This window comes from Panthera onca, chromosome B2 (assembly GCF_046562875.1).
Source record: "Panthera onca isolate mPanOnc1 chromosome B2, mPanOnc1 haplotype 2, whole genome shotgun sequence".
NCBI lineage: Eukaryota > Metazoa > Chordata > Mammalia > Carnivora > Felidae > Panthera > Panthera onca.
In genome coordinates, this window is record NC_138343.1 from 44,727,548 (window position 1) to 44,747,629 (window position 20,082).

Sequence of the window (20,082 nt, forward strand, 5' to 3'; positions counted from 1 at the left end):
CACATTTGGCAATGAGAGAGCACCTAAGGATATGCAGCTTGAGATGCATGACTCAGGCGAAGAAATCCCCCTCCTCCCTTTCCTTCTTAACATGCTCTATTTACAGAATGTCGTCCATAATTGCTTAATAGTTACATACATGGACCGGTATCTTTCTACCCCAGACTTGCCCACACACATGCATTCCACTTCTGAGGCTCCAGGACGACAAAGAGTTATTTCCCCCACCCCTTACATAAAAGTGCGTTCAAGGTATACATCCAGCTATTTTTAATGGATACATAAAACTAGCCTTCTTTCTGTTTTGAAACCTAAGGCTGTGTCTCACTGAGACTTCTCTGGACTCTCGCATTCCACTGCTTCCTCCTCACCACCACCCCCCAACTCCCCCACAGCGGTCAGTCTTGTCCGTGTGGCTATTCCTTGTATTGTCAACCTTAGAATGCCCCCTCAGGCTGACTGAGGGGCTTCTGTGCAGGTGCCTCCATGGCAGGGATTGGCACAGCTTTCTGCAAAGGGCCGGACTGCAATTATTTTAGGCTTTATGAGCCAACAGGCAAAATCAAAGGTAACATGTGGGTACTTATACAACCCTTTAAAATGTAATTTTACAGGGGCACCCGGGTGGCTAAGCCAGTTGAGTGTCCGACTTCGGCTCAAGTCATGATCTCGTGGTTCACGAGTTCGAGCCCCGCATCAGGCTCTGAGCTGTCAGCACCAGCTCAGATCCTGTGTCTGCTAAGGATTCTGTGTCTCCCTCTCTCTCTCTGACCCCTTCCCCCACTTGTTCTCTCTCTCTCTCTCTCTCAAAAATAAATAAACATTAAAAAATAAATAAAGTGTAATTTTAGATTAAATTTAAACTAAATGTAAATTTAATTTTCACTTCTGGAGGTTCTATTTGGTTGTCAGGACTGGTAACTTCAACAGCCTCTTATTTTTCACTCGTCCATTTGATAACATTTTTTCTTTGTTAACCATATTAAATAAACTCAAATTCATTCCATAATCAATAGCCAAATATCTGAAGTGTTTGTCAGCCTGATCTGCTGTCTGTGGTTTTTGCTGGTTCTCTCTAACCATGCCTTGTTTCCTCAAGTGTTCTGTGATTATTATTTTTTTTTAATCATGAGCACCAGTTCAATGGGATGTCGTTCCTGGGAATCTTTAAGGCCTCTGATAAAGGTGATGACTTCAGTGAGGATTCGATTTCTTTCTAGACCAAGAGTGCTGCCCACTCTGAGCCACATTAAGACAAAGTATCAAATAGGGGTTTTCAAACCACACTGAGAGCGTCAACTTGGCCTAGGTTAGCTCGTGGTTACAAATTTTCCGATTTTTCCTCCCGCTCTCCAGACCCAGGGATAAGACAGGCCAGTTTCCTTTCTATGTCCTTCAGTGCGGAAATGGAGTCCCAGAAATTCCTGGCTTAACTGTCACTGAGGAGACATCCTTTGGGGCCCAACGTAATTTATTAGAGAGCCGCTGATCTGACTTCTCGTGTTCCCCTACACTTGGTGTCATGCTTGCCAGGCAGACATTAAAACCAACTCTCTGGGTCACTTGAGGGTAGACAGATACCCCCAAGGTTAACTTTCAGCGTAAACACTCGTGCATCTCTCTGGATTCATGCTTTCTCATTTGCCTGTTTTTCCTCTTCCTTTCCAGTCAGCGTAGCAGTGCATTCTTGAAGATTTTTAAAGTATTTTATTAAGAATATTTAGGGGGTGCCTGGGTGGCTCAGTCGGTTAAGCGTCCGACTTCAGCTCGGGTCACGATCTCACGGTCCACGAGTTTGAGCCCCGCGTTGGGCTCTGGGCTGATGGCTCAGAGCCTGGAGCCTGCTTCCGATTCTGTGTCTCCCTCTCTCTCTGCCCCTCCCCCGTTCATGCTCTGTCTCTCTCTGTCTCAAAAATAAATAAAATGTTAAAAAAAAATTAAAAAAAAATTCTTAAACAGTACATCCACATGTATTGATTTCTTTTTTTTAAAAAAATCAAAATTAAATACAAAACTGTTGCAAGGATTATTGCCACCAAGACTTTTCAATTATTGGACATGACTACTCCCACATGTGTCATTTGCAGGAAGGTGCTTGCAACCCCTCTTACCTCATCATTAGTAAACAAAACTCAAAAGAAAAGAGAGCAGTTGATTTGCTCTTAAGTGGAAAATGCAAAAATTCAAAACACCAATTTATGAGAGCATTTATCAATTTTTGGTGCCCTAACAGTTAAATTTTTCTCCAAAGTAAATATAATATGCCCTTTAAAATGTATTTGTTGGTAAGTAAATATTCCTTATAAAATTAAAGTGATCTTGGGGCGCCTGGGTGGCTTGGTCGGTTAGGCGTCTGACTTGGGCTCAGGTCATGATCTTGCAGTCCGCGTGTTCGAGCCCAGCGTCGGGCTCTGTGCTGACCGCTCAGAGCCTGGAGCCTGCTTCCGATTCTGTGTCTCCCTCTCTCTGCCCCTCCCTCACTCATGCTCTGTCTCTCTCTGTCTCAAAAATAAATAAACGTTAAAAAAAAAAAAAAGAATATTTAAGTGTTTTAGGGGCTTCTGAATGGCTCAGTCAGTTAAGCACTGGACTCTTGATTTTTTCGGCTCAGTTTATGATCTCACGGCTTGCGAGTTCAAGCTCTGTGTTGACAGCGTGGAACCTGCTTTGGATTCTCGGTCTCCCTTGCTCTCTGCCCCTCCCCCACTCATACTTTCTCTCCCTCTCTCTCTCTCTCTCTTTCCCTCTGTCTCTCAAAAAATAAATACATAAACAAGTAAATAAACATTAAAATGTTTTTTTGAAAAAGAATACTTAGGTGTTTTACAGAAGGAAATTTTAAGATATCCAGAGCACCATATTACCGCTGGTATATGTTTTAAAAGCTCTAGTGTCCCCCAAATATGATTTCAATGGCACTGGCATTTGAGATGGTCCCGAGTGGTCCCCAACTTTATGTGTCCCCTTATATAATTACCTGGCACGCTGTGTCCCGGAGGGTCTGCACGACCAGTAAAATATAGCAGAAGTGATGCTTTGTCAAGGGCTAGGTCATAAAAGGCACTGAGCTTCCTGTTTGCTCTTTCTTTCTTTGATCCCTCATTCCAGGGCCAGCTGTGAGACGGCTCTCTTATGGAGATGCCCGTGAGACCGAGGCCCCCCCTGCCAACAGGCAGATAAGTGAGCTTACAGCCCCATCCTTCAGTTCCAGTCAAGGCTTCAGATGACACAGCCCTGGCCAAGACGGTGATTGCAACTTCATGAGAGACCCCCAGACCTCGACCTACCCAGCGAAGTGGTTCCTGCATTCCTGATCCTGAGAAACTGTATGAGATAAATGTTTGTTGCTTCAGGCTGCTAAGTTTGGGGCAGAAGGTATTGTATAGCAAATAGGTATCAAACATAAACGTCCTCTGCCCTGCCCGCATTCCCAAAAGTTTCAGAAATGTTTTAGGGCAAGATACCCAGAAATCCCTCCTTCAAATGTCTCTCCGTTATGTGGGTGGGTTAATATATCAGCCCTTAGCCCCAGACTCTCTCACATAACTAGCTACCACCCTTCAGAAAGCAGACCTGAGGTTCATGAGACCTGGGACGGGTAACTCTGTCGAAGAGAGTGCTGTGGTCTGGAGTAACAGTTGCACATGAGAATGGGGAATGAGAGCGGGTGCCATGATACCAGGGGGTGACCAGGGTCACCAACGTGGGGCCTGTCTCCACACTGTCACGCGCGCTTTCTCCCCCTGGCAATCCTGCCCGGTCTTCTCCGGTTTTCTGAGCCCTATCTGTCCTGCCTTCCACTCAAGTCCCGCCTTGTCAGTGCAACCTTCTCCAATTGCAAAGAAAAGCGGGTTATTCTCTCTTGTGAGCTCCCCTAGCTCTCACCGTCTATAGCGCTCGAGCCTGCCCTTGGAGTTGGGTTTGAGACCCCCAGGCTTCTATGCAGCTCACACCCTAGAACCTGGCAGAGTACTCTGTGTGCAGCGTGTGCTTTATACAATGGCATTGACCAAGGCCCACGTTGGAAGTGGCTTTTCTCCCGAGAAAAGTCTATTACTATCTATGTTGTAGCCTTAAATGAGGTGTTTTAGTCTCCTGGGACTTAGCTTCTTCATTGGTGAGAGGGGATCCACGTGTCGTAGAGTAGTGAACTTTTCCAGGGTCACTATATACACTTATAGAGTGCACATCACGAAAGGACCCAGCCGAGGGGTGGATGGAGGTTGAAATCCAGCCCCCACTCCCCTCCCCAAATCTTGTGCCAGCCCAGAGGAAAAGTCACATTTTGTAACTCATCCACCCACAGGGCACCTTTTGTAACCCACACAGGGGTGTTCACTGTGCTAGCAGAGCTCACTGCCAGGGTCTTGTCAATCGCAACCTTCCCCAAAGGACAAACCCCTGGGCTCTAAAGAGTCCTGGGACTGGGGTGCCTGGGTGGCTCAGTTGGCTAAGTGTCTGACTTCGGCTCAGGCCATGATCTCACAGCTCGTGGGTTCAGGCCCCACATCGGGCTCTCTACTGTCAGTGGGGAGTCTGCTTTAGTTCCTGTCTCCCTCTCTCTCTCTGCCCCTCCCCAGCTCATGCTTTCTCTCGGTCTCAAAAAAAAAAAAAAAAAAAGAGTCCTGGGATCATCAAGGAGGCATCAAAGACAGGCAGGGAGTCGGTTCTGTTTCTTGAGCAAATGGTAAAGAAGGGAGTGTTATTTGCTCTCTTCCCAGTGTGACTGACGGTAACTGGCTATGACCTTGATTTGGATATTTTTGCCCTGCCTGGGATTCTTGCGGGTTGCCACATTGCTCTCTCCTGACTCTTGTTCATTCTCTCCTTTTTGTGTGTTTTAATGCTCATTGTTTCCTTGTTAAACCAGTTTTTAGTGTTGATATTTAATACATCTGCTTTTAGTAAACCCTGCAGGGTGTTTCCATTTATGCAAACAGAAGAAAAAGTCAAATAAATGGGCCTCACAACTGCCACTTGAATGAGCTAATGATAAAACCATGGCCCTTTTGTTCAGATGTACAATAGCGTGAGCACTCCTTCCCATCTGCTTTTAAGTCTTCCTGTGCTCCATCATATACTTCCTGTGGCCAAGAGAAGATACTTGTATTTCCTTCGACTACCAGGGTGTGTTCCTGATTATTTACACGTATATAAACCTAAAGCTTCTCTTTACCCATTCTCCAAAACATTCTAACTTGTAGGAAGTTGGCATACAGTCTCAAACTTATCACATCCTTTCTTATTATGTCTTTCCACAACAAGACAAAAACTACCTTTCCAAAAACCCAAGATCTTAAATACCTTTCCAAAGAAATGGCCTACATGTACCTTTGTTCATGATTCTCTATGAAATGGCCAATTATTTCTAACATTTCTTACCTACGTGGTAAGTAGCAGGCATGATAAAAAGTCTAAGAGCCAGAGATCAGAGTCTCATCATCTCTCAGCAACCCTGGATGTCTGAGATTCTAATAATTTAGTTGTTCCCCAAAGTGCCAAAGGATAGCCTACTTCTGTCTTCCATTCGTCGTGTGCTCTTTTCAGTGTTATTTTTTTAAATTTTTTAATGTTTCATTTATTTTCGAGAGAGAGAGAGAGAGAGAGAATCTGAAGCAGGCCCCAGACTCCAAGCTGTCAGCATAGAGCCCGACACGGGGCTCAAACTCACAAACTGCGTGATCATGATCTGAGCTGAAGTCGGACGCTTAACCGACTGAACCACCCAGACGCCCCTTCATTGCTGTTTTTTTTCAACTCAGACCTTGTTTTCTTTCATGTGAGTTAGCACTATGCAGAGGCAGTGTTGGAAGTTTTTTATGGGCTATGATTAATAGAGAAGCAGGAAAGTCTTCCTAAAATACAGATATTGACAAGTACCACAGCCTGAAATCCAGCACGATGAGCCTGTCTTGGATTTAGGATTGCATTTCTTTCTTTTTCCTCCCAATGTTTTATTTATGTATTCATTTATGAGGAAGAGAGAGAGAGAATCTTAAGCAGGTTCCGTGCCCAGCATGGACCCCGCCACCGGGCTCCACATCACAACCCTGAGATCATGACATAAGCTGAAATCAAGAGTCAGAAGCTTAACTGACTGAGCCCCCCCAGGCGGCCCCCCCAACAATTTATTATGAAAAATGTCAGACATACAGAAATATTGATAAAAGTGTGCAGTGAACACAGCTAACCCTTAGATTCTATAATGAGCATTTTGCTGTACAGTTGACCCTAGAACAATACAGGTTTGAATTGCATGGGTCCACTCGCGTGTGTATTTTTTTTTTTTTAATTTTTTTTTTAAACGTTTATTTATTTTTGAGACAGAGAGAGACAGAGCATGAACGGGGGAGGGGCAGAGAGAGAGGGAGACACAGAATCGGAAGCAGGCTCCAGGCTCAGAGCCATCAGCCCAGAGCCTGACGCGGGGCTCGAACTCACGGACCGCGAGATCGTGACCTGAGTTGAAGTCGGACGCTTAACCGACTGAGCCACCCAGGCGCCCCTCGCGTGTGTATTTTTTACAGGACAGTACTGTAAATGTATTTTCTCACCCTTATGAGTTTCTTAATAACATTTTCTTTTCCCTAGCTTACTTTGCTGTAAGGATACAGTATGTAACGCATGTAAAATACAAATTGTGTGTTAATTGTGTTACCATCAAGACTTCTGGTCAAAAGTAGGCTATTAGTAGTTAAGTTTTAGGGGAGTCCAAAGTTATATATGGATCTTTGGCCATATGGGGGGGTTGCTATCCCCTAACTCCTGTGTTGTTCAAGGCTCCAGTATATTTGCTTTATCACATATTTAGGCACCTCTCCATTCATCAACACATCATATTTTATAATGCATTTCAGAGTAAGTTGCAGACATCATTACAGTTTACCCCTAAATCCTGCAGCGTGTGTATCATTAACTAGAGTTCAAGATTTGTATGCAGTTTCTTTTTCTCATGTTTATTTATTTATTTTGAGAGAGATGGAGGGAGACAAAGAGAGTGTGAGCAGTGTAGAGGCACAGAGAGAAGGAGAGAGAGAGTCCCAAACAGGCTCTGCCCTCTCAGCACAGAGCCTGACACGGGGCTCGATCTCACAAACCATGAGATCATGACCTGAGCCAAAATCAAGAGTAGGACACTTAACCGACTGAGCCACTCAGGCGCCCCCCCCCCTTTTTTTTAAAGTATTATTTACATACAATGAAATGCACAGGTTTTAAATGTGGCAATGAGTCCTACTTTGGGTCCTTTTTAAAATACAATTACACATATACACACCCCCACACACACCCAGAACTCCTGACGTAATTCATATCTGAGCATAAACTGATTTTTTTTTCCCTCTTCAAAAGGCATAACACATTGCAGGATGAAAATATATAGGAAAAAGCAAGTACTCAAATTCTACTTCATTAACTTCCCTCATTGGAACTTCACAGCTATTTTTTTTAAGTATTTTTTTCTTAAATTTGGAATATATGTCTGGTTTCCAACAATGTTATGGTGGAAGTCAATATTTCTAGAAAACATGCTCATCTTCATTAGCAGTATGTTTTCTTTTTTTTAGAGAGAGACAGAGAGAATGTGTGTGCGAGCAGGGAAGGAGCAGAGGAAGTGAGAGAAAGAGAATCTTAAGCAGGCTTCATTCTAAGTGTGGAGCCCGACATGGGGCTCTATCCCTGGGATCAGGAACTGAGCCGAAACCAAGAATCATCCGTTCAACTGACTGAACCACCCAGGTGTCCCTTCATTAGCACTTACAAGGGTATTTTATGTGCCATGCACTGAACTGATTGCTTTTTCTTTAAATTTTTTTAACATTTGGGGTGCCTGGTGGCTCAGTGGGTTGAGCGTCCAACTTCAGCTCAGGTCATGATCTCGCGGTCTGTGAGTTCAAGCCCCGTGTCGGGCTCTGTGCTGACCGCTCAGAGCTGGAGCCTGCTTCCTATTCTGTGTCTCCCTCTCTCTCTGTCCCTCCCCCGCTCATGTTCTGTCTGTCTGTCTGTCTCTCTCTCTCTCTCTGTCAAAAATAAACATTTTTTAAAAATTTAAAATTTTTTAACATTATTTTTGAGAGACAGAGAGAGACAGAGCATTAGTGGGGGGAAAGGGCAGAGAAAGAGGGAGGCACAGAATGCAAAGCAGGCTCCAGGCTCTGAGCTGTCAGCAGGGAGCCCAACATGAGGCTTGAACTCACGGACCATGAGATCATGACCTGAGCCAAAGTCAGATGTTCCACCCACTGAGCCACCCAGGCACCCTTGAACTGATTTCTTTATTGGCACATATCACTTAATCTTCACTACAACCATATTAGGTTTATTATTATTATTATTATTATTATTATTTTACAAATGTAGAAATGAAGGTTCAGAGAAGTTAAACAACTTGCGCAGGGTCACACAGCTCGTAAGTGGTGCAGCAGAAACCCAGAACGCAGCATGCCTGACTCCCAAGCCCCCTCCACAGTCCACGTGCCACCAGTATTTACTGAGCATCTACTAAACCCACCACAACTCAAGGCACCAGGCATATAATGGTAATCAAAACAGACTTGGTTCCTAGAAGGTCTTACAGTAGAGGAGATGCATTAGACAAATAAACACATCAATTTTGTTTGGTAAATGAATTTTCATGGAAATCATGAAAGGTAGGTTTTTGAATTTTTTTTTTTTTTTTAGTTTATTTATTTATTTTGAGAGAGAGAAAGAGCACGAGCAGGGGAAGGGGCAGAGAGAGCGGGGAGAGAGAGGGAATCCCAAGCAGGCTCCACACTGTCAGCACAGAGCCTGACATGGGCTCGAACTCATGAACCGTGAGATCATGACCTGAGCCGAAACCAAGAGTCAGACGCTTAACCGACTGAGCCACCCAGGCACCCCGTGAGTGGTAGGTTTTTATTAATCCATTTAGCAATGGATAAAACTGAGAATCCCCAAAATGAAACTAGTCCCAGATTACAGCCCTAATAAGTAGCCCAATGGTATTGAAACAAAGAACAACTTCAAATGTAGATCATGAATAGCACATGACAGCTTTCTTTGTGGGGGAGACTTTCTAAGGTACCCTGAAGGCAAAAGAAAAGGGAAAAATGAATACAATCAGAAAAATCCTTAGAGTGAAATAAAAAGAAGACAAATTCGACGGAGCACAGAAAACAAATCATACAGCCTTAGCCTGCTCCCATCCCGGCCTGAAGAAAGATGAGCTAGTCCATGGAGTAGACTGTCCAAGAAGAAATGAGTCTCTGGAAATTGGGTAAATTGCAACAAAGTTCTCCCCCAAGAGCAATATAAAATGAACTTGGAAAGGATCACCAGAATACTTTTTTAAGGATTCTTTTCACATACGTACATACCTGGGACCAATCTACAGCAATTGAGGCAAATAATCTTTGAATACAAAGCATAGGGAAGTTTCAGGACCCAAGATCTATAAATGATGATCATGGAGAATTGTACTAGATTGTGTTGGATCCTTTTAATTCATGTCCTAGCATATGGGATGATGGCAGACCAATATCTTTGCAATGATCCTCAAAAATAATTAAATCAGAATTTCTGGGGAGGTGGTCCAGACATCAGTGCGTTGGAAAGGCTCCCTGGGTTAATTCTAATGAGCAGCCGGGGTGAAGAGCCAATGGCATTCGAAAGAGCTTGAGGGTTGGAGTCAGGGAGCTGGGTTTGATTGCAGCTAGAAGTTACCTGCCTTGTGGCCTTAAAGCAAGTTACTAATCTTTTTTTTTTTTTTAATTTTTTTTTAATCTTTATTTTTGAGAGAGAGACAGACAGAGTGAGAGCAGGGGAGGAACAGAGTGAGAGCAGGGGAGGAACAGAGAAAGAGGGAGACGCAGAAGCCAAAGCAGGCTCCAGGCTCCAAGCTGTCAGCACAGAGCCCAATGCGGGGCTCAAACCCACGAACCGTGAGATCATGACCTGAGCCGAAGTCGGACACCCAACCGACTGAGCCACCCAGGCGTCCTGCAAGTTTCTAATCTTTTATGTTTTGTTTCTGCATTCACAAAACTGAGGTGAGAACATCTACCTCACAGAGTTGTCCTGATTAATCAGTGGGACAATGTAAGCAAAGTATCTGACGCAGTGCCCGGTAGAGCATAGAGGCCCCATTAAAGTCACTGAGGGTGTTCCCTGCACATAGCCTGGTAGGAATAAATACATGTCAGATTGAAGTGATTTTGCTAATGGCCACCCACCCAACAGTGCCTGGATGATTAGGAGATACCAAAACGGCCGTTTACTTTCCCCATTATACACATATATATGCACACACACACACATACACACACATCCAGCAATGCCATCCAAAGGAAGCAGCAAATCATTCTGGTTGGGGAACTATGCACCCAGGACCGGGGGGAAAGGGGAAGATGCATACTGGAGAAGACAGCCTTAGAACGAGAGATGAACTGACATCTCAAAAGGGCAGACAAGAGCCTCAGCCTGAGAAAAGAACATGCCCTTGGCCTAGGAAACTGAAGAGAAAAACCGGATGAGTTAAGAACTCTCTCTAAAGGAAGACTAAGGCCCATCTTGCACTTTATATTTCCAAACTACACAAAGTTCATTCCTTTACGTAGTCTTGACTGCCGGCAGCAAAGTAGTTGCCGCTGAAGCCACACTATCTGGTCTGAATGCGTTTCATCATTTCCCATAGTAATAGCTAACGATTACTAGGCATTTTCTATGGACCAGGCTCTGTGCTAAGCCCTTTAGATGTGTATTAAGAACTGAAGGTTGGTAATCCCTGCAGAATAGGTGCACTCTTCTTCCCATTGCACGGATGAGCATGTCTGAGAATGGGGTAACTTGTTAAGGTCACGTAGTTGGTCTAGTGGTGGGAACATGACACACTCTGGTCCATATGACTCCAAAGCTGAGCTTCTCAGAAACTGTGCTGAACGCTCATACCTGCTGGCGGGACAATCCCTGTACTCATCAATGAAGATTTACTAAGCAACTGCTTGGAGGAAGAAACCCTGGGTGTTGCAAAGATGGATGAGACAAGATGGCTACTGTCACATAATGTGCAACCCAGTGAAGAAGCCAGAGAAGCATACAACTATCCGCTTCAAAGAATCGGGTGTGAAGGGCGGCCAGATGCAGTGCGTGTGCAATACAGGGTGCTCAGTTAAATTGTAATTTCAGATAAATGACAGAAATCTTTTAACAGAAGTATTTCCCATGCAATGCTGGGACCATACCTACACCAAACGAATTTACTCGTGGTTTATCCGAAATTCAGACTTCACCGGGTGTCTCTCTTTTATCTGCAACCCTACTGGACAATAGGTTTTATGACTTTGAGAATCAAGGTAGAAAGGCAGAAGAGAGAGAGCTCTAGGAACAATACAAATCAAGCTCTGAAAAAATGGCAAACAGATGGGGCTGAGATAACTCAGAAGAAGAGATCACACCTATTTGTTAGGAAGGGCTAAAGGTGGTATTTGCACTTGACCTTAGGAAGTGAATAGGGTTTGCCTCTATGTGAAGGAGCAGAGATTGCATCTCAGGCCAAGATAATGGTATAAGCAAGGGTGTGGGGATGGGGAAACATAGTTATAGCTCAGTACAGCTAAGAATAATGAATAGAGGGGGGCGCCTGGGTGGCTCATTCGGTTAAGGTCTGACTTCAGCTCAGGTCATGATCTCATGGGTCATGGGTTTGAGCCTTGCCTTGGGCACTCTGCCGACAGCTCAGAGCCTGGAACCTGCTTCAGATTCTGTGTCTCCCTCTATCTTTGCCCCTTCCCCACTTGCCCTCTATCTCTCTCTCTCTCTATCTCTGTCTCTCTCTCTCTCCTAAAAATAAATAAAACATTAAAAACAAATTTTTTTTAAAAAAGAAGAATGAATAGAGGTGGATTAGAACCCAGGTTTTTCTCCAGAGTCCAGGCCTATCACATTCTACCAGTAAGAGAAAAATGCGGTCTGCTCGGGGTAGAATCCAGTGACAACTGTTGGTTGGGAACAGGCTGTCCAGGGACTAGAACACCAGGCTGAGTCCTGTGGGCTTAATTAAGAATAATTCAGTGTGAGGAAAGATACAACCTTCCAAGGACACTGCATGCCCAAACCATAGCTAACAAAGGGATTCCAGAAACTCTGGGGACAGCGGATGAGGAGAGCCACAGGGGTCACACAGCTGTTCAGTTGGCCCACCCCCAGACCCACAGCGTGTGTGGAAATCCCCAGCACGTATAACTTGGTGTGGCTGCGAACAAAACAGGCCCTTGGCGTTTTATTGGCCAAAGATGCATTTGGCTTCAGCTAGGTATCAGTGTTCCAGGCACGGCATCCATTTTGCACTGGCTTTTACCAAACAAAGCTACAAAAGAGTGCATCTCCATTGTAAGTCAGAGCAAAAGAGAAGCGCGGTGTGACAAGCTCACCCATGATTGTGCTGACTCCGAAAGTGCTTTCCTGATGAATAGCTGGGTCACAGCAACTGTCACTCCAGCCTTATCTTGGTTGCAAAAATGTGTCTTCCCACCCAGCTGTTCCACCTGCTGAGGGTGGAGTCCGGGGAGATGTCGTAGCCGGGAGGGCCCGGGGCAGGGCGAGTGGACAAACGGCGCCTTCTGTCTCATCTGCTTGTTACCGATGACTCATCGAAGGCACCCGCTCTCTCAGGGCTGCGTGTTCACAGTTTCTCATCCTGAAGAACCAACTTGCCTGCCACGCAGGCTTTGCCTGGTTAATCATCCATATGAGGCTGTGGAGGGAGTTAGGAAATTGTCCCACTAATCATCACGCCCCTGATCTCAATATTAAAGAGCTTTGTGCATGAGGTTCCCTCGAGGGGAGGAGAGTCCTTTAGGAAATTGACTCCTTGCAGGCAGGGTGTTGAATGAAACCTTTCCTGGCCAGAGAAAGGACAACATTGATTAGCAACACAACTAAAGCAACTGCTGTTTGCCAATATCTGCCATGTGCCACATACTGTGTGTCTTTGAAAAGCGGGCCAATTTCTTCTTTAATTCTTGTTCACCTCCCTTAAAATGTTTTTACCCTGACCACTCTGAAAGTGGCTCAAAGACACCTGTTTGGCAAAACTAATTTATGGGGATACAGATCAGAATGTTGTTATATCTGGGCAGAGGAAAGGTTGACTAGGAAGGGCCCAAGGTGGTTTCCTGGGGTGATGAAAATAGTCAGGTCATGATTGGGGTATTGGTTTCACAGGGTACACAATTTGTTAAAACTGAACAAATGGCACATTTAAGATCTATGCAATTCAATGTATATAATTATACCTCGATTAAAAAACATTTTATTCCTGCTTTCTAATCCTACTTATCAGAGCCAGTTCTGGCCATATGCCCTCGGAAATCACCTCTCATCTGAAGCCGGGGCTAGCGCTATGGCCCAAGAAAGGAACTCGGCAGATACGACATCCCCACAAAGCCATCCAGAAAATCCCTGTTAGTGACAGTCCAGTCTCCTAAGTCCACCACTTAAATTCTTTATAGCTATGCATTTATGGTTTTAACTTCCATTTTGTATTTTAACATGTGTTAGCCCAGCTGGCCCACTAACTACAACTGGTCCATTAAGGACATGATTATACAGATATTTCTTAAATGAGACTAACAAGGTGATGGCTATTTCCATTTGCCTAGACTATCTCATCTTCTTTATTCATAGAACCCAAGTTTTGTTCAGGTAGCAATATTCCCAGTTTAAAAATAGTCATCTCGCCAGACTCTCTTGCAGCTACAGGTAGTGTGTAACCAAGTTCTGGCCAACGAGATGCAAACAAAAGTCTACTGAATAAGAATTTAAGGGAAACTATCGTTTTCCTGATAAAGAGGGTCAGACAGTTGACAGATGTCTTTTCTGTCCACTTCTCTTGGAGCCCCCATATCTCTGGCCTGGAAGGCAGGTGAAATGGCTGGACAAGGTATTGCTACATTGGACCATGAAACTGCTAAGCATGGGAGAGAAGGAAGAGTGAAAGAGGCTGTTTCACTGACCTCGTCTTCGACTTTCTAACTGTAGTCTCTTTACTACATGTAAAACAATCCCCTTTTTTGGTTAAGCCACTGTGGTTAGGTTTCTTTTATATCCAGCCAAATCTAATTCTGTACTTTATATTTCAATTCTTCAACTTGAAAATATGAGTATAAGTATAGATGATCCATGATTAATGCAAAAAACATAAGCACGAGATCCAAGTGATGACTTCTAACTGTGATGATGTCATAAATATGAGACTCAGGTGATGACATCTATGTGAGACCTGCATGATGATTATACTAGACTTGTGAGTTCCTTGAGGACAGGGACCATGTCTAATTATTGTTACACCTTTAACACAGCACAAGTCTAATTTATATTTGCTGGATGGAACCTCCCTACAACTCCAAGCAAGGAGTCACATTTCAAGAGTACCCATCGAGGTCCCCAAATTTGTTTTCTCTATAGGAACCTGACCTGGTAGGGTTCATAATACAAGACTTTTCCTTCAACTAAATTTGAATTCTTCCTGAGGCTATGTAAAGATTCTATTCACTCTTTTCCCCAGATTTTTTGAGATATAATTGACATAGAACATTGTATTAGTCCAAGGTATGCAATATAACGATTTGATAAATGTATGTATTGCAAAATGACCATAAGTTTAGTTAACATCCATCACCTCACGGAGTTACAATTTTTTTCTTATGATGAGAATTTTTAAGATCTACTCTCTTAGCAAGTCTCAATAGACTGGACCACAGTATTGCCAACTGCAGCCACCTTGTTGTACGTGACATCCCCAGAACTTACTTATCTTATAACTAGCAGTTTCTGTCTTTTGATCACATTCCCTCTCCATCTTCCCTTATTCAAGGCAGAGATACTCCAATTGAGAAAATCACAAACTCTAACCCAGTGCAGATTCTCAAAGAAGGTTATTTCCCTGATGGTACCACTGAGCTCACTGTCATGTTATGGCCTTCCTGTGAGGATTACCTTGACCACCCACCAGAATGAGCATTTTCCATGCAATTTTTTGTGGCGGGGCAGAATTTGAGCTTCTGTAGTAGTGTCTGGGAGCTGCCTTGCAGTAGTAACCTGATGTACTCATCTTCCCCAAACTCTTGGTTCAGCGGCTTCATGTCATAGCTTGAACTCAGCCATCATGGGAGTTTTTACAACGTGGAAATAAGTAAATGCTACAAACCAGTGCCCCCCTCACCCAACCTTGGTCCCAAGAGCTAGTTAAAATTTCAAAAGTTTGCATGAGGCCACTTTGCTTTTACAGAAGACCTACATTATTACCTGGTGTTGCTAACTGAAAGAAATCCGCAGAGGATTTTTGCGTTGACCAAAAAAGAAGAAAAGCAAAAATAGCGCTCAGCATTTGTTTTTGCAGCAAAGCTGTTATGGAGACAGCATACCCCACGCAGGAAGAGGGGCCTTGCCAAGCCTCTTCCGCGGGAGCTACACCCAGCATCCCAGCATCCAGCCAACGTAACTTTGAACTGTGTCTGGGAGCATCTGTGCTTTATCTCAATTTACACTGTCCATGCATTACAGATTATTTTGGGGGTCTAGGAACCCTCAAACAAACCCTCAAAAAAAAGTTTGCACATAAATTAATGATGACCACTTCTTCCCTTTATGCCATTTTGCATTATGAAAGTTTTCATAGGAACGTTCTAGTTTTGGGTAACGGGGATAGCTATATTTGGACGGTGGGTTATGATATTTAAAGTGGTATCACACAAATGATTTCTTTTGGCTCTCACGGCAATCCTATGAGGTAAACAAGGAAAGCATTATCTGTCCCTATATTAGTTTCCTACTGCTACTATAAGAAATTATCACAGGGGTGCTTGGGTGGCTCCATTGGTTAAGCATCCACCTTCAGCTCAGGTCATGATCTCACGGTTCATGGGTTCCAGCCCCACACAGGGCTCTGTGCTGACAGCTCAGAGCCTGGAGCCTGCTTCAGATTCTGTGTCTCCCTCTCTCTCTGCCCCTCCCCTGCTCACGCTCTGTCTCTGTCTCTCAAAACTAAAATACACATTAAAAAATTAAAAAAAAAAAAAAGAAATTATCACAGACATAGTGGCTTAAAACAAAACTATGTATTATCTTACAGTATCCGTAGGTCAGAAGTCTGAAATGGGTGCTGAGGAGCTAAAATCAAGGTGTCAGCAGGACTATGCTCCTTCTGCAGGCTTGAAGGGGAAAATCAGATTCTTCCCTCTTCCAGTTTGTACTCCCAGGCTGCCTACATTCCCAGGCTAGTGGTCCCCTTCCGTCTTCAAAGTCAGCACCCCTATCACTCCAACCTCAGCTTCTGTAGTCACATCTCTTGTAGCTCTGTTTCCTCTGCCTCTCTTTCACTTATAAGGACCCATTGTGATCATGTTGGGTTCACCTAGATAATATAGGACAATCTACCCATGTCAAGACCCTTAATCACATCTGAAAATCTCCCTTTGCTATTTATAGTAGCGTATTTATAGGTTCCAGGAATTATGATGTGGACATTGGAGGAAGTCATTACTTTGTTTACTACACACCCTTTTACAAAAGAGGAAGCCAACTCTGAAAGATAACCCTCCCGCTCAAGTTCACGAAGGTGTCAGCAGCAAGGAGGGACTTGGGCCGAGGCCGGTGCCCTGTCCACTGCAGTGTGCTGCCTCTCTTTGTAAATATTTGTCCAACAGCTGGCCCAGGAGAGGGCATGCTCGGGGACAATGGGTACAGCACAGCTGAGGGTAGGCCTCTGAGGGACTGATTTTTGGATCTTATGAGTCCTCCCGGGCCCAATCTTCCACTAACCAAACACTCTTAATTTTCCTTCCCAGCATCCCTGGGAGACTTGGAGGTCGAGGTACGGTGACCTAAAGTCCCTAAGAGCTGGATTTTCTAAGTGTTGGTTGAGACATAACTGAGGACGTGCCCGGACACATGGAGACATTTCCTTCCACCCACTCTATCTATTTACCAAGCTGGTTAACCCCTTTCCTTTCTGGGGCTTTGCTTGCAGCTTCAGGACTTAACCATTGCCCCCCACTCTCTCCTCCAGGGCAAACGCCACCTCCCTCAGTCAGATGAAATAGTGGGTAAGTGGGGGAAAATGATTAGAATATCAGAACATCATAAGGCCGTCTATGCCAATTAGAAGGTGTCCACCTTGGGGATCCAAACTGGAAGAGAGCAAGTACAGCCCTTGCTCGCTCCTAGTGTTCTATGTCAAAAGAAAGTAGCCTAAAAAGATGTTGGATTAGGACACTTGTGTCCTCATTCACGCTCATGTTCCAATTCATTGCATGACTCTGGGCAAGTCACTTCTTGTGAGCCTTTATTTCCTCATGTGGGCAGTTCACTCTGTGAGGTCCTATGCCATAAAGTGACTGATAGTGCCAGACTTAGCATCTGACGGCCCAAGTTCAAAACCCTGCTCCCAACACTTGTTGGAAGGGTTAAGTTGAGCAAAAGACTTAACTTCTCTGTGTTTCATTGTTCTTATAAATGCAATGGGGATCCTAATAACATCACCATCCTTAGACTTACTGTGAGGATTAAATGACATGAGGAAAGTAATGCACTTAGCACAGTGCCTGGCACATAATAAGCCCTTGATATATGTTATTGTTGTAGCAGATTAGTGATTCTCAAAGTGTGCCCCTCGAACCAGCAACATCAGCCCCATCTGGGAACTTGTTAGAAATGCACATTTTCATTGTTAAAATGTCAATACCACCCAAAGCAATCTACACAGTCAATGCAATCCCAATCAAAATTGCACCAGCATCCTTCTTGAAGCTAGAACAAGCAATCCTAAAATTGGTATGGAACCACAAAAGACCCCGAATAGCCAAAGTAATATTGAAGAAGAAGACCAAAGCGGGAGGCATCACAATGCTAGACTTTAGCCTCTACTACAAAGCTGTCATCATCAAGACAGCATGGTATTGGCACAAAAACAGACACGTAGGCCAATAGAATAGAATAGAAACCCCAGAACTAGACCCACAAACATATGACCAACTAATCTTTGACAAAGCAGGACAGAACATCCAATGGAAAAAAGACAGTCTCTTTAACAAATGGTGCCGGGAGAACTGGACAGCAACATGCAGAAGGTTGAAACTAGACCACTTACTCACACCATTCACAAAAATAAACTCAAAATGGATGAAGGGCCTGAATGTGAGACAGGAAACCATCAAAACCCTAGAGGAGAAAGAAGGAAAAAACCTCTCTGACCTCAGCCGCAACAATTTCTTACTTGACACACCTCCAAAGGCAAGGGAATTAAAAGCAAAAATGAACTATTGGGACCTCATCAAGAGTGCCGTGTTTCTGCACTGCAAAGGAAACAATCAACAAAACTCAAAGGCAACTGACAGAACGGGAAAAGATATTTGCAAATGACATATCAGACAAAGGGCTAGTATCCAAAATCTATAAAGAACTCACCAAACTCCACACCCGAAAAACAAATAATCCAGTGAAGAAATGGGCAGAAGACATGAATAGACACTTCTCTGAAGAAGACATCCGGATGGCCAACAGGCACATGAAAAGATGCTCAACGTCGCTCCTCATCAGGGAAATACAAATCAAAACCACACTCAGATATCACCTCACGCCAGTCAGAGTGGCTAAAATGAACAAATCAGGAGACTATAGATGCTGGAGAGGATGTGGAGAAACGGGAACCCTCTTGCACTGTTGGTGGGAATGCAAACTGGTGTAGCCGCTCTGGAAAACAGTGTGGAAGTTCCTCAAAACATTAAAAATAGATCTACCCTATGACCCAGCAATAGCACTGCTAGGCATTTCCCCAAGGGATACAGGAGTGCTGATGCATAGGGGCACTTTTATCCCAATGTTTATGGCAGCACTTTCAACAATAGCCAAATTATGGAAAGAGCCTAAATGTCCATCAACTGATGAATGGATAAAGAAGTTGTGGCTTATATATACAATGGAATACTACTTGACAATGAGAAAGAATGAAATCTGGCCTTTTGTAGCAACGTGGATGGAACTGGAGAGTGTTATGCTAAGTGAAATAAGTCATACAGAGAAACACAGATACCATATGTTTTCACTCTTATGTGGATCCTGAGAAACTTAACAGAAGACCATGGGGGAGGGGAAGGGGGAAAATAAAGTTAGAGAGGGAGGGAGGCAAACCATAAGAGACTCTTAAAAACTGAGAATGAACTGAGGGGTGATGGGGGTAGGAGGGAGGGGAGGGTGGGTGATGGGTATTGAGGAGGGCACCTGTTGGGATGAGCACTGGGTGTTGTATGGAAACCAATTTGACAATAAATTTCATATTTAAAAAAGTAAAGAAAAGAAAAGAAGTCTTGAAAAAAAAAAAAAGAAATGCACATTTTCAGTCCCATTCCAGACCTTGCGAACCAGAAATTCTGGAGGGGCTGGGGCACAGCAATCTGTGTTTGAACAAACCCTCCAGAGGATTCTAATGCTACATGTCAAAGCTTGAGAACCCCTGGTGCAGGTGGTTCTAAGATCCCTTCCAATTCTGGAATTCTTTTTTTTCCTGCAAATATATGCATTTATCCAAGACCCCAAGAAATCATTAGTATTTACTCACATCATTCCACAGACACTTCTCAAACATCTCTTCCCAGTGGAATCTGGAGACAAAAAACCAAACAAGAAACAGCCTGTGGGCTCAAGAAGTTGACTGTTCATCTCCCTAACCTTAATTTGCCGCTTCAAACATATAATTTGGTAAATGTTTCTGCATCCGTTCAGGATACCTGAGTTTCACTACATGAAAATGGTATCTTTAAAAAAAAAAAGAAAGAAAGAAAAACGATTTTCTTCAGATCACAGTTAGAGCAAGATGTTAGCTAAGTGACCTTGAGTCTCAGCATCTTCATTTCCAGAGCAGGATTCATAATACCTGTCTCACTCTTTTGTGGTGAAGATTAACCTGATTAAATGTGATGACATATATGAAATAACAGTTTGTTCTAGATGTCCAGGAATGCTTGGTCAGGTCGCAGCTTAAAGCCAGCTCATAATTAAGTATTGTTGACTAGTATTGATTTGGCTTTATGGCATACAGTGCTGATATGC

At 43.8% G+C, this 20,082-nt stretch overlaps 1 long non-coding RNA gene across 1 annotated transcript; it reads right to left on the reverse strand.

Moving 5' to 3' along the window:
- Positions 1 to 10,665: 10,665 nt before the first annotated feature.
- LOC132667156 (uncharacterized) lies at positions 10,666 to 17,280 on the reverse strand. Its single transcript, XR_009605012.3, has 2 exons — positions 16,107 to 17,280; positions 10,666 to 12,877 (listed from the first exon to the last, which is right to left on the reverse strand). It is a non-coding gene; the product is annotated as an uncharacterized LOC132667156 (long non-coding RNA).
- Between the last annotated feature and the right edge of the window lie 2,802 nt (positions 17,281 to 20,082).